The sequence below is a fragment of the Crocodylus siamensis genome, chromosome 12, assembly GCF_052110815.1.
Source record: "Crocodylus siamensis isolate JL-2025a chromosome 12, ASM5211081v1, whole genome shotgun sequence".
In the NCBI taxonomy this organism is placed as follows: domain Eukaryota; kingdom Metazoa; phylum Chordata; order Crocodylia; family Crocodylidae; genus Crocodylus; species Crocodylus siamensis.
This window is the reverse complement of record NC_143406.1, coordinates 40382897-40401954: the sequence shown is the minus strand read 5'-3', so window position 1 is coordinate 40401954 and position 19058 is coordinate 40382897. Positions and strand designations below refer to the sequence as shown.

General features: G+C 46.2%; 1 long non-coding RNA gene across 1 annotated transcript in view; it reads left to right on the top strand.

The window, feature by feature from the left end:
* The first annotated feature begins 2973 nt into the window (after nucleotides 1-2973).
* The window catches only part of LOC149854982 (uncharacterized), a 40817-nt gene continuing 24732 nt past the window's right edge, over nucleotides 2974-19058 (top strand). The window contains exon 1 of the long non-coding RNA XR_016438795.1: nucleotides 2974-3422. This is a non-coding gene — a long non-coding RNA (uncharacterized LOC149854982). The remainder of the gene's footprint in view (nucleotides 3423-19058) is intronic.

Genomic DNA, 19058 nt, shown 5'->3' with positions numbered 1-19058 from the left:
ATATGGCATGTAGCAGTGTTGGCCCTCCCCAGTCCCGCCACAGTGTCTGCTTCCCTTCTTTCCTTTGGCATGCTTCTTTGTGACCATGAGGGCAAAAATAATATACATCTTAAAAGGTAGGAAATCAACCCGATCATAACTCACAATGCCTTATCTAGTTTAATTAAGGAAGATATTGTGAACGCCGATCTTCTATCGGCGAAGAATTACAGCAGTTGCAGAAGCATTTTCAGGCTAGATTAGGAGAAGATAAAACCAGAAGTGGAAACATCTAATGTGCTTTCAATCTCATTACTGACAGAAAATGCATTGTTTCAGAGGATGCAACTGATTCATAATGATGACAGGCAGACAGATAAATAGATACTCAGGTAATGGCAACAATCGCGACATCCACAAAGATTTTCCCCTCTGGGAAAATGCTAAATGCACGAATCCTTCAACTTGCCTTGCGAATTCCTGGTTCAACTACTGGTATCATCAGTAGTAAAGAGGGGTGTTGAACACTGAACAGGAAATGGGTTTTCAGCATAATGTACTCCTTCCATTTTGTAAGGCGGCGGTGTCAGACTGAAATCAGTTGGCAGGCCGTATTTCCTGCCAACAAAGGGGTGGGTCATCCTGCCCAGGGGCTTCTTACCACGCCTGCCAGAGCTGCTGTTTCAGCACAGCCAGCACCCAGGGGGTTCAAGCCATCAACACTCGACCTCTCCCTTTTCCGTCACTGACTGCGGCTGATTTCTGTTGCCAGTGATCACCAAAACCCATAAATCTGGTGGTGGGGAAAGGGGCCTGTGCATCAGGGGTGTCAGGGCGCCAGCTGGGCTAACACAGTGGGTCGAGCAACTGCATTGAGAAGCTTTGTGAGACAGAAATCCCACCTCCGTGGGCTGTCTGGCCCACGGGCTGTGTATTTGCCAGCCCTAGTGTAAGGGATGGAGAGGCACATTTTTACTTCAAATTCAAAAATTAACGACTTGTACAGGCTAATTTCTGGTCTGACTAGACCCTACAGCACAAACCCTAGTTGTTAAGGCTCAATTTGTTAAAGTTAGTGCTGAAATTCTTAATATATTGTTCAATGAAATAGACTTGATACTGATACCCATCTGGGGGGGCGCAACAGGGGCAAAGCCACAAATAGCTTTGCTGGTCCTTCCCTTTTTTATGTCCTCGTGCCAAGGTATTTTGCAGAATTTGCAGATTTGTTGGAAGCTGACACACCTGCACTGCGAGCAATGGCTTCAAACTTGCTACCTCTGGGCAGTCAACCACGTGCCTTAGTGCCCACACCAGCCCAGTCCCCGTTTTGCTGGTGCTAATTGCACAGATTGGTATCTGCAAATTTCATTTCACTTTGCTGTGTAGCCAACCTTCATTTTAGTTTCATCTGCATTGATACTGATCCCTTTGCCGGATTCTGGCTTTACCGTGTGCAAAATAACGCTATTCCCTTACTTTGCAGAGATGCAAAGTTCAGATAATTCATGTTTGCAAAGCGCCATGGTAATACTGGATGAAGTGTATGTTATATAATGTAAACCTCATCTCTGCCATGATGGTTAGAAAGGCCCTCAGTGATAGCTCCGTAGTTGCCGTGATGTGACTGGTGCTCCTATTACTTAGAAGCATCCTTGTTATTTCCAACGTGTTGCATCTCACTCTGGTCTGTCACCTTGCAAACACTTTGGGACACAAACCTTTCTTATACATTTGGCTGGGTTCTGGTGGCTTTTTCAATAAATAGTACATTTTCAAACAGATATATTTTTACTGTGCAATGTCGAGGCTAATAGAAAGGACTGGAAAGAAGCTTGCCTATTTTCCTGTGTGAAATGAGTTTGCTGGCCTGCCTCTGTTAGCCAAAACATCTCACCTTTGTAAAGATAAAAATGCTGGCAGCTTTGCTGTCAGATTCACCAAGCAAACCAAGAACTGAATAGGATGAGTGAGCAAACTCCCCATTTCCCACAGTGATCCCCTCACATCAGGGTTGAAACGCATTTGCAGAGAAGGGTGCAATTTATACAATAGCAGCCTTTGCTGCAACTGTGCTGTTGCTAACACATTTCAGGCCTCGGTGATGTCAATTCAGTATCTGTCAATGGAGGAAGAATGCTTTTGTGTTTGAAGTGCTGGATTGGGACTCAGGAGAGCTGGCTGCAAATCCAGGCTCTGCCTCGCACTTCCTCTGGGGTCTTGGGCGAGTGGTTGAAGCTCTCGGCCTCCATTCGCTATCATTAAATTGGGAATAAAAAGAAAACTTCCTTCTCCCACCCTTGGCCTATCTTGTCTAATTAGATTGCGAGTTTTGCCATCGGCAATTGTCTTTTGGCGAGTGCGATCAACAGCATCTCACGCAGTGTAAACCTGGTAGAGGGAAGAAACAATTAGTGAAAGGACTATCAACAAGGTATTTCTGCCTGTGAATCTCCCATGGCATCTTTTCCACTCTTTCTTAGGGCTTTAACAAGCCAATTGGTGACCAGGATCAGAGACGTACTCTTGTTCCCCAGTGGCTGCAGAAGGTGGGTTGTCGGACTGGGGGACAGCGCGGATGAGCCGGCTATCAGTGTGATTTTCCATAATGTTCCTTGCAGCTGCCTGTTGGAGGAGAGAGAGAAAAATGGGTAGGCTTGCAGGAACATGTTCCACTGTCATTAATGCTACAGCCACCATCTGTTTCCAGCCTACAACTTGAAAGAAAGCTGAGCAGCAATCTCATAATTCACGTGCGCATTCTGCACTGGTGAACCCGACTTGACCTTTGTTTAATAATGAGGGGAGCGCGTGGGGCTAAGGTTTGTATTTCTCCTGAAAGTGCTTCAGTTTATTTGGATGGCTGCTTCATTTAGACATGTTGCTTCATGAACTCTCTTTGTTAAAAAATACATTCCTTGGGAGGCAAAGCAGACAAGCTGCATGGTCAAAAGAATTGCAGCGAAGGCTAATTCCTTTGAACTTCATGGCAAAGCTCCCCTGGCTTGGGAGCATTTTAACATTGCACATTTGTGCCTATGTTGGCTTATCTGTTGCTTGTGGAGGGAAAGGTATTAGAAAAGGAAAAGAAAAGTGCTGCCTGCAGTGCCCAGCATTTTCCTAAGCCTTCTGCAGAAGAGCCATGCTGCACGCTGTTGGCACTGCTGGGGCTGCAAAATGTAACGCAGCACAATCAGATCCAGGCGTTTATCAATGGTAGGTTGCGCCTTGATGGAAGTAGAAAGTTCTTCACTAAGGTCTTCAGGCTGGCTCCTGGGGGGTTATCATGTCCCCTGCTATGCTCGGATTCAGTGCTAGTGGATGGGCTGGACAAAACACTCGCCGAAGACTTTTATGAACAATGTCAGTCTTTGTTCCTTGCCAAATATATGGAGATCATTTTATTTCTGGAAATACGGTTCAGCTGCAGCCTGGGGATCCAGGTAAGCTGTTTTCATAGATTCCTTTCAACAGCCAAGAAAACGCAGAGCTGAGAGGCCGGTTTTGAGCAAGGAGGGGAGTGTTACCTGAGATGGGCTTGGCAAATCAACCTGTGCCATGACAATGTTCCTCCTACTTGCAAGGACATAGCTCATCATTGGCATTAAACTCAGCAGAGATGACAGGAAGGGCCACTCTTTGCTCAGGCAAATACTGGCTCTGCTGAAGTCAGCGCCAACACTCAGCTAACCTTGATAGACGCAGAATTTTCCTCTACATGTTTAGCATCAAAAGTCCTTTTATTTTTTCCAAACACCAAATCACCAGCTTGTTGGTGGTGGATTCTGCTGTCCAGGGTAACTAGTAATGGCTACTAGTAGCCTGTGACTCACCTTTGGGCCTACCTCATCTTTACAAAACAGAAAAGCATCCTTCTGCCATCCTTGTTTACCCACAAATTTATTTGTCTCATTCATAATTTACAGCAGCCATTTTCACTACTGGTGGTGAGAACAACTGGTTAAATCAGGGATGATCCTGCCTTGAGCAGGGGGCTGGACTCGATGACCTTGTGAGGCCCCTTCCCGTTCTACTTTCCTATCATCCTATGAATTCAGTGAATGCTTAGTGAAGCCTTCCTGCTATTGCCCTATGGTCACAGATGGAGGCAGTTAGTGTAGGTGGGGTGATAAGTATTTTTTCTGATACCATTTTCTATATCTGTGCATGTGGGGGAGAGAGAGAGAGCAAAACAGGGCAGGCGAAAGGCAATGGTAGAGAAGGATGAACAAGTATTGCCCGTGAGGAGGGATCTGCATATTTTATGCACGCTCATACGCATCGGCGATAGGTAGAGGGTGCACGTGGCTGCACGTGCACCCCCAAGTGTGGCGGAAAGGCGCCACTGACCCTGTGGGTGGTACCTGAGGACTGTCACCGCTCGCCATCTCCCCCCCCACCAGTACTGCCGGCAGTGTCTGTACGCGGTCCGTAATCGCCACTGGCTGCTGCCGACACTGCCAACAGCATTTGTGGATGGGCACCACTCGCCGCCTCCGCCCACCACCGCCGACAGCACCGTGGCTGCCTGGTGCTGCCCCCTGCTCACCGCTGCCACGCTCCCTCTGCCGACAGCGGCGCTGTTGCCTGCGGGAGCTCGCTGTACCCCCACAACCTCCAGGGGCAAGTGGCACGCATACTCAGACGGAAGTGCAATGGAACTGAATCGTTACAGTCTTCCCGATTTCCCTGACCCCCCGCCCCTTTTCTATATCCTTACAGCTCTTTTGCCACCTCCTTCTAGACTTAGGCAGTACAGAGCAGTCATTCTCAAGGCACTCCTCAGAACATACCAGCTTTTACATTTGCACTACCAAAACATACCAGAGTGAAACTCAGAAAGACCGCAACAGGGCAGAACATTTTTTGACACTATTTGAAAACTCTGGGTTTATCCTGTAAATCACGCTTGCACACCTAGTGCGGCTAACCCTACGTGGCACGGTGCAGCGCCCCTGCAAGGAATCACGTAGAGAGGCTAAGAAGAAAGCGGCAGCTTATGAAGAGCAGTTTGCAGCAAAAAAGAAAGACCTGCATTAGAGATGCGACGGACAGACAGGTGGACAGCAGGACAGGTGGACCTGAGAGAGCAACTGAAGAAAGCCTATATGGACAACTCTAAACAGCTATTGAAAACCCTGAAGGGGGGCAGAGGGGGAAAATAGCAATGAGGAGAAAATAGTAATAGCTTTTCCCTGGCTTTTTCTCAAGATTTTGAAAGTATTTGTCCTTCATATTAAAAGGATTGAACTACTGCCAGACCAGGCCACCCTTCCACCCATTGGACCGGGAACCAGACACTTCTGAAAGCCTGGATGCCTTTTAAATTTTATAGCTTTCTTTTTGTGGTAGGCTTTTGTTTTGTGCTACTTGTGAGATTGTTTCCAATTTTCTGCGTATCAAAGAAACTGGATTTTGTTGCAGGGACACACACGTCTCCAAAATCCTGATAATGAAAGAAAGAATTAAAAATAAAGGCCCATTTTATCAGAACACCCAGCTGTCCGCCCTTTCTTTAATCAGAATTTCATGCAGTCGGTGCTCGCTACGTTACATGCATATCCCATTGGCTCATCTCTGGTGCCCCTGGGATTTCATTCTGTAAATAAAAGCATGTTTTGCTTCTGCCTTATTGGCGACAGCCTATCTACAAACCCTATGTCTCTTTTCTGCAGTGAGGAGCAGTGGGAATGACCATATCTTTAATTTAAACCATTTTCAGCACTCAGCCAAGGCCGTGCAGCAATAGAAGAGACTCGTCTCCTCTAACTAACTTACCAAATGATCTCTGAATTTCAGGGAGTTGTTATAACCAGTTCTGTCCATGGAGGTCTATAAAGGAAGAGCATGGCAGTAGAGCTAGACATGATCAGCACTACAACTGCAGTGTCCAGATGCTCCAGCCCATAGTATGGCCCACTTCTGCTCACACAAGCATGGCTGAAACAGTTCCTGTCCTCAAGTGCTTATTGCCTATGGTGAGAGTGAAAAGCAAAATGATTACCCAAGGGTGGTGTGAGCCAGAAAGGTAGGAAGAATGTCTGGGAGAGGGATCAGTGTGTTACCTTTGGGTGCAAGAGCCCTGGGTTCAATGTCTGCTCTATCCCTGACTTCCATGTTTGACCTTGGCGATGGGATTTAGGCCCGGGCTGTTCAACTGGCAGCCAGTTGAAGCCCTGCTGAGTTAACATGGGGCTCCTGGGCTCCCAGTCAGGTGCTGTTTCCCACCCCCCAACCATGGCAGCTGCTGCCTTCATAGTCTTGGGGCTTCCCTGCTGCCTGGCTTCCACAGCCAGACCTCAGCCGTGGGGGTGAGCCTGAGGAAGCCCGTGTCTGGGTGGCTTGGAGGGGCTCAAGGACTCTGCGAGGTGCAGTGTGAGGCTCCAGCGTGGTACATCAGGGCATTTACTGTGTGGCACAGTGGGAGGGACCCGTTGTGAGGATGACTGCGGAGTAGGCAGGTGTTGGGGCAGTACAGTGGAGGCGGGTGGCATGCTGCTATGGTGCGGGGGACTGGGATGCATGTGGTGTGGCATGGCCTGAGCTTGTGCAGTGTGTGGCAGGGAGCCCTGTGGCCCCCAGCTATTCAGAAGTTGGACAGCCCTGACTTAGGCCACATTTATGTAGGTTTCCTCCTGGATGCACTTCCATCCAAGACCAACCCATTGCACGTAACTACACTTTTTCACGTGTGTCCCTTGTGTCCCCTTCTGAAAGTGTGTGCCAGGATGCCAAAAAGCGCTAGAGTTTGATAGCAACATAGGTCACACGGGAAAGTAGGAAAAAAAATCCAGCCTCAGAACATTACAGTTTATTATAGTCGCTAATGATTACTGAAGCAGAAATACATGGCGATTTCAAAGATTGGGTTTTACAGGACTATGGTTGATATGAGCCAGGTCTTGAGATTAATATTTTCCTTGCTGCATTGTGAAAATTGCAAAGGTATGGGAAGCGAAGGAAAATGGACTTTCCCTGGAGGTTAAAGATTTCCTTTTAATCAGGTTTTAGAGTTCATTTCTTAACGCTAATTAAATGCTTTGGACAATGGGTTACAACTGGGCTCCACCCAATGTTCTATATCCTCCCCCCAACAACATTTTCACTTTCATGTTTATTTGCCAGCAAGAAATGAAACACGCCTTGAAAGTCAAGAAAGAACTGTGCTTCTGGAACTGAGCCATATTCTTGGATGCAAATTCAAACCAAGCAGCAGCATTTCTGCAGAGAGAAAAACGGAAAGTTTCTTCTAATTAAGAAAGGGCATTCACTGTTTTATTTAAATGAATAGCAGTGCACAGTGGTACTAGCATCAGACAATCATGTTTCATATGGAGCTTTAGGTGACAGATGATAGCTCAATGACAGCAAGGTAAATTAAACCAAGCAGGGTGCTCCTAGGGCATACTGCACTGGATTGATTATCCGTTTGCAAGTCTGTCACTGGCCTGGTTACATGCCACATTTCCTTGCTGAGGCTCAGTCTCCTCACCTGTAAAATGGGGATTCTACATACACACACACACATATACACACACACATATATTTGTGTATGTGGGTGCACACATGAATATGTATTGCGCTAGGTGTTATTATTGTATATGCATTGATACTTGGGTAGATGAACCCTGAGTAATAAAGGATAAATCACAGTGCCACATTTCAACTTTTTCCACGTGGACACTCAGGCCTTTCTATTTCATTATCTCAAAAGAACATTCTTGCTTTCTACTCTCTCTTCTTTCCAAGGGTGTGATTGAGTTGTTCCTCCTAAAATGATAAAAAGGAGATTTTCTAATCATTGTTTAAACTTGGAAATGTCAGACCCTATCAGCAACAATGGAGCCTGAATGGGAAAGTAGTTTTACCCAAGGTTCTTAAATTCCCCTTGTTAGGGTTACCATATTTCCAGTTTCAAAAAAGAGGATACCTGTCAGGGAGGGGCGGGTAATATTGTTGGGGGGGGGGGGGGTGGAGTGATATGCCTGTGCCCTACCCCTGCCCTTCACTTCCAAGCCTCAGCCCCCCCAACCCTGCCAGTGCCCCTCACTCCCAAGCCACAGCTACCTGTTCCCCTAGCCCTTCTGGTGCCCCTCATTCCTGACCCGCAGCCCCCTGCTCCCCTCGGCTGCCCTGCCCTTGGCAAGCACAGGCACTGGCCCTGGTGCCACCAGCCAGGCCACACAGCTCCCTGCCACCCCCGAAGGGCCCCCCCACCCCCCTCTCCCATTGGAGGGGCAGGCATGTTCCCCCACCTTGCTGCAGCCCCAGCGTTGTGTGCACCTTGCCTCCAGTTGCCCTCACCGCCCTCTCTTCCCAGCACCGAGCAGCGTCTTGCTGGGGCAAGCCAGGAAGTGCTGAGAAAAACTTCAATGCTGAGCAGACGCAGAGCAAAATCCCAGACATCTGTCGATATTTTAAAAAAACCCGAAATGCCTGGATGGCGATGGGAGGACCCAAAAAGAGGACATTTTGGGAAAACCCAGACGTATGGTAACCCTATGGATTGTAAGGTGGATTTTACTAAACCTATCGTCAAATCTTGGCCGTAAAGCAGCAAAGCTGACTTGCAAGGTGAATGAAGCCTCCAGGTGCAGTGGGGGCACTAGTTTCACCTTGTGCCTGTGCAGAAGGACACCAGCATGGATGAAGGCTCCAGCTTCCCGCGCAACACAACACATCCACTTCTCTCTCAAAGCTGGTTAAATCCACCGTGCGGTTTGCTGATCCATCTCCAAATAGCAGATCTCTGTGTTTACATATTGCCATTGTGTGCCTAGAAGAGGCGCTTTGGACGTATAAAAGTTAGACAGGTTTTACTGTTACTTATTTCTGAGTCATTGGTTCTAACCTGGTAGCTCAGAAGTACGACCCTTTCTCACACCAAGGAAGGAAAACCGAACAAAACCCCACGATAAAGACCTTTGATTTTGTAGGATCTTGCACTCAAGCAAAGCTCTCGGTCTAATTTCCAGCTAACGCAAGCAGCTAAGGCTTGACATAAAATCAAAGGGGATCATTTTGAAAGGAATTTGAAAGGAACCGCAAATCTTCCACAATCCACTCGAGTAGTACCCTAAAAGCTAATGTGCAACAGCCAAGGGTCTACTTTCACGTGGGTTTTAATATCTCATATGCATTTCCTATTGATTGCACGATTCATTATGTAGCTTTTTTTGTTTTGGTTGTGTACCGCTTAAAGGCTCCAAGCTGCCTTTCCAATTCCCTTTTGTGCCTGGCACGGTAGAGATTTTTTCTTCATTTTTGTCATCCTGGGTAACTTTTGAGCCTGGTTTTTCCATCACCCACACCCATAAACAAGCCATCAGGACAGTGAGTGCAGACTTGCAGCTGGCAAGCTGCGAATCAGTTTGGGCTCCTTCAACGATAGCATGGTCCGTATGGACAATGATACGCACAGCTCTGTGAACAACGTGTAGGACTGTCTATTACAGGGGTGGGCAAAATGCGGCCCGTGGGCCGGACGCGGCCTACTGGGTCATTCTATCCGGCCCGCGGGTCCCTAAAAATTGAGAAAATTAATATTTATCTGCCCCTGGCTGCCTGTAACGTGGCCCTCAATACCTTGCCAAGACTCAGTAAGCAGCCCTCCACCTGAAATAATTGCCTGCCCCTGGTCCGTTAGGATGGTATATGGTGGTGTTGGTCTGATACATGTCACACTGAACCGCCAGAAGCACAGCTGGGCTTCTCACAAAGGTGGAGAAAACACTTTCTGTTGATACGTTATTGTTATAGAAGTCAAAGGATCGGTCGAGTTCACCGAGGTTGGCTCTTTGTGCATATCTAATTTATCGATATGAGGAATATTACTTGCTGGACCCTTGGGATGACTGGAGAGGGATGGTGCTGTCATAAAGGTCTGAAACCTGAGGGTATTGAGGGGAGCCTATCCCCCACTGAAAAAAAAAGACAGAAGAAAACCCGAGGAAAAACAACGGGCACAAGCACATTTTGGGGGTATGGCTTGGTGGTATAGCTTCCAATTCTCATTTGTTGCAGCTTCTCACTAATCTTGCCTCCATTTTGCATCCCTTTTCTCTGGTCTATAAATGTCGGTACAAAGAGCAAACAGGAAGCTTCCCTGTGGAAACATCACTGCTGCTGTCACTCAGCTCAGAAGAGGTGATACAGCTGGTACTGTCCTCCTTGCCTCTGAGGAGCAAATGAATCATTTTTTAATATGCAGTAGCAGCCAGGACGGCCGCCAGAATCCTCGGTAGACATATGTGTTCCAGCATCTCAGGAAACATTATTTCCCCATCTTGGGCAGAGTAAGAGACAGGAGGTAAACAGGCGAGACATGCATTTTCCATTCCTTTAGGTGTGTTTCAATGCTCTAAATGCCTGTGCAGATAACAGAGGAGAAGGGCATGGTCTTTGCCATAGAAGCCTTACTCCCTCCAGGCGGTGTGCCCCAAACCCTCTCTGGCTAAGGCTTTTGCCTTAAGGGAGCATTAGATGTCCAGTTTTTAAATGTTTCATTTCCAGATTAAGTTCCCTCCAAACATGTATGCATGTGCTTGGCTTTATGCCAGGGGTGGGTAAAATGTGGCCCACGGGCCGGATGTGGCTCACCAGGCCATTCTGTCTGGCCCATGGGGTCCCGAAAAATTTAGAAAATTAATATTTATCTGCCCCTGGCTGCCTGTCATGCGGCCCTCGATGGCTTGCCAAAACTCAGTAAGTGTCCCTCTGCCCGAAATAATTGCCTGCCCCTGCTTTTGCCTGTGCCCATTGGATACTAAGTTGTTTGGGATAGGGGCCGTGTTTTTGTTCTGTGTTTGTACAGCCCCAAGCACCAGGGGGTTCACAGCCCTGATAGAGACTTCGGTTCACAGCCCTGATAGAGACTTCGGAGTGCAACACAAGCAACAACAATAAGTGACTGTATCCAAGTCAGTGGGACCGCTTGCACATCCAAAGTTAATCAGAAGCCTGAGGTTGGCAACTTTGGGACCCAAAGTTTCCTCCTCCTGCAACAAGATTTACAGGTGCCCAATGCAGATGCTAGTAGAGTAAAAGCTCTGTTATCTGGCATCCCCCGGGAATGGGGGATGCCGGTTAATCAAACGTGCACCATCTGGTGCACTCCCCGGCATCAGTGTGCCGGAGGGCAGGGCGGGGGGCCCCGCGCAAGCTGCTTTGCCTTGGGCCATGGGCTGAAGAAGCAACAAAGAAAAACTCGGCTCACGGCAGCGAAACCGGAAGTCCCCCAGAAGTGGTACTTCTGGTTTTGCTTTTGCCGCATCCCTCGGATGCGTTAGTAGTGTTCTCTGGCTAATAAAGTGCCGGTTAACACGGCTTTTGCTGTACAAAGCAGCGCTAGTTTTAATGGGATCTGCACAGGACTTGTGCAGCGTGCCCCTTTTGGCGTTTTGCTGAATTTGGAGATTTGCCCCTTCGCACAGGGCAGATGGAGGAACTCGCTGTCCCAAGGTGTTTTAGGGTTAATGACCTACCCTGATCTGACAGATGTATGATACGGGGTCTGTGAATTCCTGGCAGACTTGCTTCCAATGGATGCATTCTACAATTCAACAATCTCCTGACGTCAACCGGATTTTGTAGGTTGTCTCTAGACAGATTCCTCCAATTTTCACAGGAGCGTTCTGGTGGTATGACCCTGTGTGCTGCAGAACTGCTATGCTGCTCTCTTTAATTGCTGAACACATTGCGGAGAGAAATACATATCAGATGCAATAAAGAAATAGCATCAGCACGGTCACAATATTGTTCTCCTAATCTGTTGCTATTAATGCTAATAGCAGAGATTTTTGTATTTTGTTTTTAAAGGGCTCTTGTTATTTATAGTCGGGTGCTAATTTCAGCAGCCCTCATGATGGCAAGGGGGCAAATGCTAAACTATTAAAATAATCCTCCTATATGTTTAAAGCATCTTGGCATTTTCCCAGGCAGTTTTGTGTGTCCCTGTTTATGTTGCAGACCCCAGTGACCCCAGAATACTTTTATTTACGACAGCACAGTCATCATTTCCATGGCAACATGGTTTTCAAGCTGCAGATTGAGGATTGCAATTTCCTAAGCAATAGAGGAAGATAGAGTGGATTTTTTTTTTTTACCAGCTTGTAGCAACTTTCAGATGCAAAATGATCTTCCAGGGCAAATCATTTAAATGCTACATTATAATCAAGGCAATTTTAAAGCTCAGCATGGTTATTCTAAAAATAAAGAGAGGGAGATCCAGTTCCTCAATAGAAGAGGAGTTCACACAATGACATTGCCATTGCTTTGCCAATAAAGTGGCTTTGATCTGTTCTGAGATGCAGTCTAATGAGGGAGGAAGAGTTTACTTCATCCGAGTGGAACACTATTTCCAGAAAGGCTACTTGATCATAGGCATCCACAGGCTTTCAGCATTCAAGGAGACAACTAAGAATATACAGTCAGCTTGTTTGAAAATAGCTCAGACTTTTAGGGAGGAAATGTTTTCACCAACTGTTCTGCTGATGGGGGGCTTCTGTAAAATAGCCACACCAGCTGCTTTCTGTCTATGGATCTCAAAGCACTTGTCCAAGAAGGTGAGTGCCGTCATTTAACGTACTGGCAAACTGAAGCTCCTAGAGATGAGATAGCTTGCGTAAGACCGGTGGCAGCAATGGGAATGGGACCCAGAGCTCCCGACTTGCAGCCAGGACCGTCTCCCCTGGGCTAGTCGGCCTCCCTGGTAAACTGGTGGTCTGAGGCTAATTGCTAAGAGGCTCTGCGGGGAAGTGAGGTCCTGGAATTTAGAAATGGAGGCAGTCTCTCACCAAAATGTCTCTTTGTGTGTAGAAGCTGAGCTCCCGCAGCAGCTACCCACCTGGTTTTTGTGAGGTGGCTGAATGGAAGAGGTCCCTTCCCCTTTAGGCATCTTCACCAACCTCAAATTCAGTCACAACAAGATTTTTAAAGGAATGTATTTCCCAGCAGTCAGCATTTCTTAATCAAAGGGACTCAGAAACCTCCCAAGAAAATTTCTTGCTCAGGCAGAATTCTCTGGCCGAGTGTCGGGGTTTCACTGAGCTGAGCCAATTCTTCACGCTCTTCCAAGTTCACCTGCTGGTATTCAGTTCAATCTTCAGCTTAGGCTGCAGTGGGTGATGATGACACTACAGATCATGCTGAGCTCCTGGCTTTAGGAGAAGCCTCTTAGAAATGGTGTTGTTGGATACAGCTGGGAATTGCTGTGGGCTTCATTTGATACTCTTCGAGGTGACCTGCAAAATAACATAATCAGGTATTAAAACTTGTGTTAGGTACTCCCTGTCTGCTACAGATCTGTTCATCCCAGTCCACTCTTCTGAAGCTATCGTGGGGATGCAGAGTCCAGCCTGTCAATATGTATTTAGGCAACACTTTCGCTGCCTTAAATGAGCATCTTTGGCTGAGCTGGCACAGCTTTGGCACACCTGATTTATTCAGCCTGAGGGACTGAACATCATCATGGGGTGCAGTGGGAGAGTGGTTGCTGCATCTTGCTGTGGTTCCACAAGTGTTAGCTTGTGCCCCGCCATCGGGCTGTACTCCAGGTTGCCCAAGCTGGAAGTGAGTACCAAGCCATTTGGACCGGGAAGTCAAATGTCATCCAAGACGACACAAGCCACATTACTCTCTTGCATGTGGCTGGCTACAGAAAGTAGCACACCTTAACGAGGATAGGCTTGGAAGGACCTTGAATAAGTGTTCTCAACTCCCATTGAAATGAAAAATGTGGACTGTTGGGGTGCATCCCCATGAGTGTGCTCTGCAAACCACACATGCAAGCATTCGCCATGCTGCTAATTTGCAGCGTGGCAGGGTTTAATCCTCCCGTGTCTTTCTGGCTTCAGATTTATAAGCCAAGCACCTGAGTTGTCCTGGAGCCACTGAACATTTCCTACGCTGGGGAAAAGGGCTTGCCCTAAAGGTTACTAGGTAATGGGGAAGGAGGAAGATTTTTCATCACACTCCATGGTTTCAGACTTGAACTTGGAAATGTTTATTTTTGCTGCACCACCCCTTCCGCCCTGGTTAATGGGTAACTTTGAAACCTTACTTTATGTCCCATGTGTTTGATTTACATTTCAAGTGCAGGGCCAGCAGGGCAGGCTGTTGAATCCACTTGTCAGCACAAGGGAAGGAGGTGACACAGTGGGAGGAAAAAGTGAGACATGTTAATGCCCTGACAAACTCAGAACAACTGGGTACTGGCAGCGCTTTGAACAAGCCAGTGACAACTAGTCACCTTCCCCAGAGGGTGAAGTCTAATTGATGCAATATATAGTGAGCAACTTGTTGTCTTTGCTTTACATCCAGTCCCTCTAGCGCTGGTTCTCTATGTACTGATTTCCTTACCCACTACAGCTGTGCATTAAGGTGAGCGCTTGATGTTTCAGAGACAGGATTTTCTTTTAAATCAGCAAGAACCCAGTCAGCATGTTGCAATCTCTTGTCATTTAGCACTTACCTATAGCAGGGCTGGCACACAGGAAACCCTTCTAATCACAAGTATAAGAACGCAGGCAAAGTAAGTTCACTGGGCGTTTTTTGAAAATTAGATGGGAATATAATTTTCTCCATCTGTCTGATGGAGCAGCAACTTCAGGGAGCAGAGTCACTGAATGTCCCGAGTGATTTAACTCTGAACAGACGGCTGTGTCAGTCTGTGCGGCATTGAAAAGACGGAACGGGGTTAGCAAAGCCAACTAGTTAAAGATGATTTGGACACCTTTTATGCAATTACTTTTCCAGACTGTTTACTCTGAAAGAAAAAATATTATTGGCTCATCCTTGATGGGCTCCATTGACTAGAAAATTGCCAGCGGCCGGCTTGTAGAATGAGACAATTCATCTGAGAACAGCAGCTCTGGTGAGATGACTGGTGTCTTGCGGCTGTCCTTGCAGCCGTGACTGTTCATTTGACTTATATCTTTCTGGGCTTAATCCTGAGAGATGGCTTGTGCTCATGTGTGCTGGCTGGAGTTGTGTATGTTCTTGTTCGTGGTAGAGCTCATAAAAAGAGTCAGTCATCAGCATACATACTCTCTCTACCCTTAATGCCTGCTGCACAGCACTGACCCGCTATTCTCGTGTGCCTGTCCCTTTTAGCTTCAAGTGCTTATGCCCAAGAGGGACAGAAAGTCTCACCAAAGATGGATAAGGCCTTCAAGGTTTTAAGGCAGGGGTGTCAGACTCATCTGGCATAGTCCATTGTGCTCTGTGTGGGTTCGAGCAACACTGGGGGCCAGATGGTGGGGTTCTGGGGGCTGGATCCAGCCTGTGGGCTGTATGTTTAGCACCCCTGTTTTAAGGCATACTGACACATTTGGCCCCTGCATCTTTATTAAACTCTGTTGGACAGATCCACAGGGGGTATAAATCAACCATCAAATAACTTTCACTTTGCAACCTGATGCTAAATGTTCTCTCTCAAGTTCTTTGGCTGCAATGTCTTTTAACCGTGCATCTTGCTCTCGGCTCCAGCACACGTATCTTTTGTATTGTTAAAAGTGAACTGCTGTCCAGGGGATACATAAGCAAAACACATTCCAGTACGCTCTTTTGTTTTTCGGTCCGCTTCCCCCCCATTCCCCATTGCTATCTTCTTTTAAGACTGAATACATCAGCTAGAGCAACTCACATATTTGTCTAACCATTTAATCAGTGAATGTCACGATTTCCTCCTCATTCACCTAACTTGAATGACTGGGTGAATAATTAGTGAATGCTCATGAATATATATGACTCCTGTACAATATACAAGCTAAAATATCAGTGAGTGGTTCCTGTTGGCTTTATCCTCAACCTCATATCCTAATAAGTGCTTCTCCTTTAAAGGAAAAAAGAAAATGGAGTGCTTCTCCTTTAAAGGAAAAAAGAAAATTGAACTTCCACTTGTTTAACATTATACCTGCATTTTACATGTTGAACTCAGCTGTAAGGCCTTGACTCAAACAGTACGAAGGAATAACAAGCCAGAGATAAAGGGGCCCTTAAAATATCAAAACATACGTTTTCTATATTTTTTCTACATGTTATTAAATTTAAAATCTCAGAGAAGAGGTGCAAATTTATGTGAACATCCAAATGGCAGCTCCATAACGTGCAACTTACCTCATTGTAAGACAACTGAACCCTTTCACCGAAGGACAGCTGGTTCTGAAATGAAGACCTCAAACTACAGCGAGCAACTTTTTTGACTCCCAGCCCATCTTAATAACCATATGATGCCTGCAACCAGAGGGGGCTCCTAAGCCAATGGACCATCCCCAAATGGCATCTCCTGAACTACATTAAACTCCTTTTCCTGCCTGGGATTGCTGATGAGATGACAGGTATTTAGCAGAATTTGCAGATTCATTAGGATCTGCCAGGGCCGGGACCTGTGAGCGCTTCTGCTAGGACCGTGATGGCAGCTAGCACCAGCCTTCCACCTAAATGCTCGTTCCACAGCAGGTTCTTCAGGGCTAAAGTAGGTCTTACAGAACCGTAGCTCTGCCCTGCAATAAATTTGGGCCACTTAATCTGTTCTTCTGTCTCAAAATGGACCTGCGAGAAACACTGAAGCCTTTCATAGTTAGGGACCTACCAAAATCAGGATGGTTGTCCCCTGATTTTGTGGTGGTCTGAGTGCAGCATCAGTTGCCATTTCTGTGGCAGAGCATGTTAGGCCTCCCCCCCGCCATTGGCTGAGGAGACCCAGAAGCCTTGCCCCTCCCTGGAGATGGACAGATGGCCATCTATTCAACTCCAGGTGGGGTGGGACTTCTGGGTTCAGATGGCCATCTGTCAGTCTCTGGGTAGGAGCAGGACTTCTGGGGCCCCTTGGCTAATTAGGGGCATGGGGGCCCCCACCATGCTCTGCCACAAAACTTCCCCCCCCCCCCAAGGTTCAGGACACCAAGGCTTCCCTCTATTTTTTGTTTGCAGTTCCCTCCCCACCTCCCCAGCTCACTGGCCATTTTCATGCTTTTTTGTGGTCCCTGCCTTTTTCACAGGGACCAGGCTTTTTCTTGGGGGACCTACCAATTTTGCAGTTTCTGCTGACATCGGCATTTTAGTAGGTCCCTACTCTTAGTGCTAATTGAATCTTACCAACACTTTTTCCCCAGGCAAGGAAAAAAAAAAGCCCACGTCTTGATTATTTCAAACTTAGAAGCAAAAAAGAAAGGAGGAAAGAAAAAGTAATTCTACAGTTGGGTTTTGCCTTCTCCTTGGACTCGGTGGAGAATTGTAATGTAAACAGCCTGTATGACCCATTTAGTTCTGAGACAAATGGCTGCCACTAGACTCTGCGACAGATCACTTTATCACAGTGTGGTCTTCTACTCTTGCAGGAACAATGGCCATAAACAGGTCCTAAAAATTATGACACAAAATACTAATAGTGCTAAACTACATGTTGTTAGTAACATCAGTCTTTTACCCAAGGACCTCCAGCCTTAATTAAAGTTTGCAACACCCTTGGGAGGTAAGAAGTGAGCAATCCGGCGTGCTGAGTGCACCGGATAAAGGCATAAACGTGCACTTAACTTTAAGCATTGACTTTGGTAGGATTACTTTTTTGCTTAAACGTCATGTGCTGAAGGGCTATGGCGGAATCAGTGTTAGCGCACTCGGCATCTTGTAGGATGCGGACATTAAGTCATGCAGAGAGATTAAGACTTGATCCTGAGGCTAATGGCAAAGTTTAATCAACTGCCACAGAATAAGAACAGGCCATAACTGATTTGCCTGTATTTGCACAGCACCTACGGGCCATGTTTGGGAGTGAAAGGCTGGGGGTCCTAACTTCCTATGGTTGGCCCACCCAAAGACGAAAGGAAAGGGGCTAAACAGCAGTGAGGAAACTGAGACCATAAGGAAACTTTGCCTGATATCCACATGTCCTCCGTTCTCTCTTCTATCATAAGAAGAAAGGTGCCAGGTTAGAAAACAGGCCCTTTGGACCTCCTATAATACTTTTAAAGTGTTAGCAAATCAGCAGAATAAATGGAGGATAATTTATTTAGGTGTTCTGAATGGGAAGCATTGCCTTCTGTCAACTTGACCTTCAGTCCCTTGAAAATCAAGCACAAATTCATAAAGAGAAACCATGAGGCATGAATATATTCCAGTATATCAGACTTCAGTGGATACTATGCCTGAATATCTCACCACCACAGTGATCTAATTTGGAGAGTAATACAGTGAAATAATAGAGGGCTACACTACAAAGGAAGAATAATATAAAACATTTTATAATAAACCAATATCCTTAAGTAATTTTTGCTAATTTCTGAAGTGAAACCACCCTCCCTTTTGGAAATGTAGACTGTCCTTAGATAATCTCAGCACATTGAAATATTCCTAGGGTTGAACAGCCTTCATAATGACTTTTAAAATGGCTGGCTTTTTGGGTGAAATAAAAGTAGGTAGTTCAAACATGCCCTTAGTTTTCTCAAAGCTCTCTTAAAATTATAATAATAATCACACTGTGTTAGTCAGTCCTCAGGGATATCTCAGTTTTCCATGCATATAACCTTTACTGTTTTGGGATACACACAGTTTGTTTTGGCAGCACGAACAGCCCATAACTTCACCATGATAACCATTTTTAGTTTGGCCTGTAGATTTTTTTTTCAAGTCTGTCTGTCCTGAAAGTTCTCATTTCTGATTTTATGTTGTGCCACCCACCTTCTTTGTTTGCAAGGACAAATTCGGCATATTATTTTTTTTCTGTATCTTTCCTACTAGATTTTCAGTACTGCTATTGCCATAGACATTCATAGTTTCTTTCACAATTTCTCTATTGAATATTTTTAAACGATCCCTGGAATGAAGAGGTTCTGAAATGGGAGGTTCCATATTATCGTCCCAAACTATCCTGAACATCCAGATCCATATAGCTTTCACTGATTGCCTACTCTGTTCATTCAATCTAGGATCTGTATTCATGCTATTTGCATTATTACCAGAAAGATGCCATGCTCTGAACTTAGCAGCTTCTGTGGATGACAAGAAACCAGCTCCTTCTTCCACTTTAGTCAAAGCTGAACATACGCACTCTAAATCAGGTGTGCTCTGGTTGCTTTTCC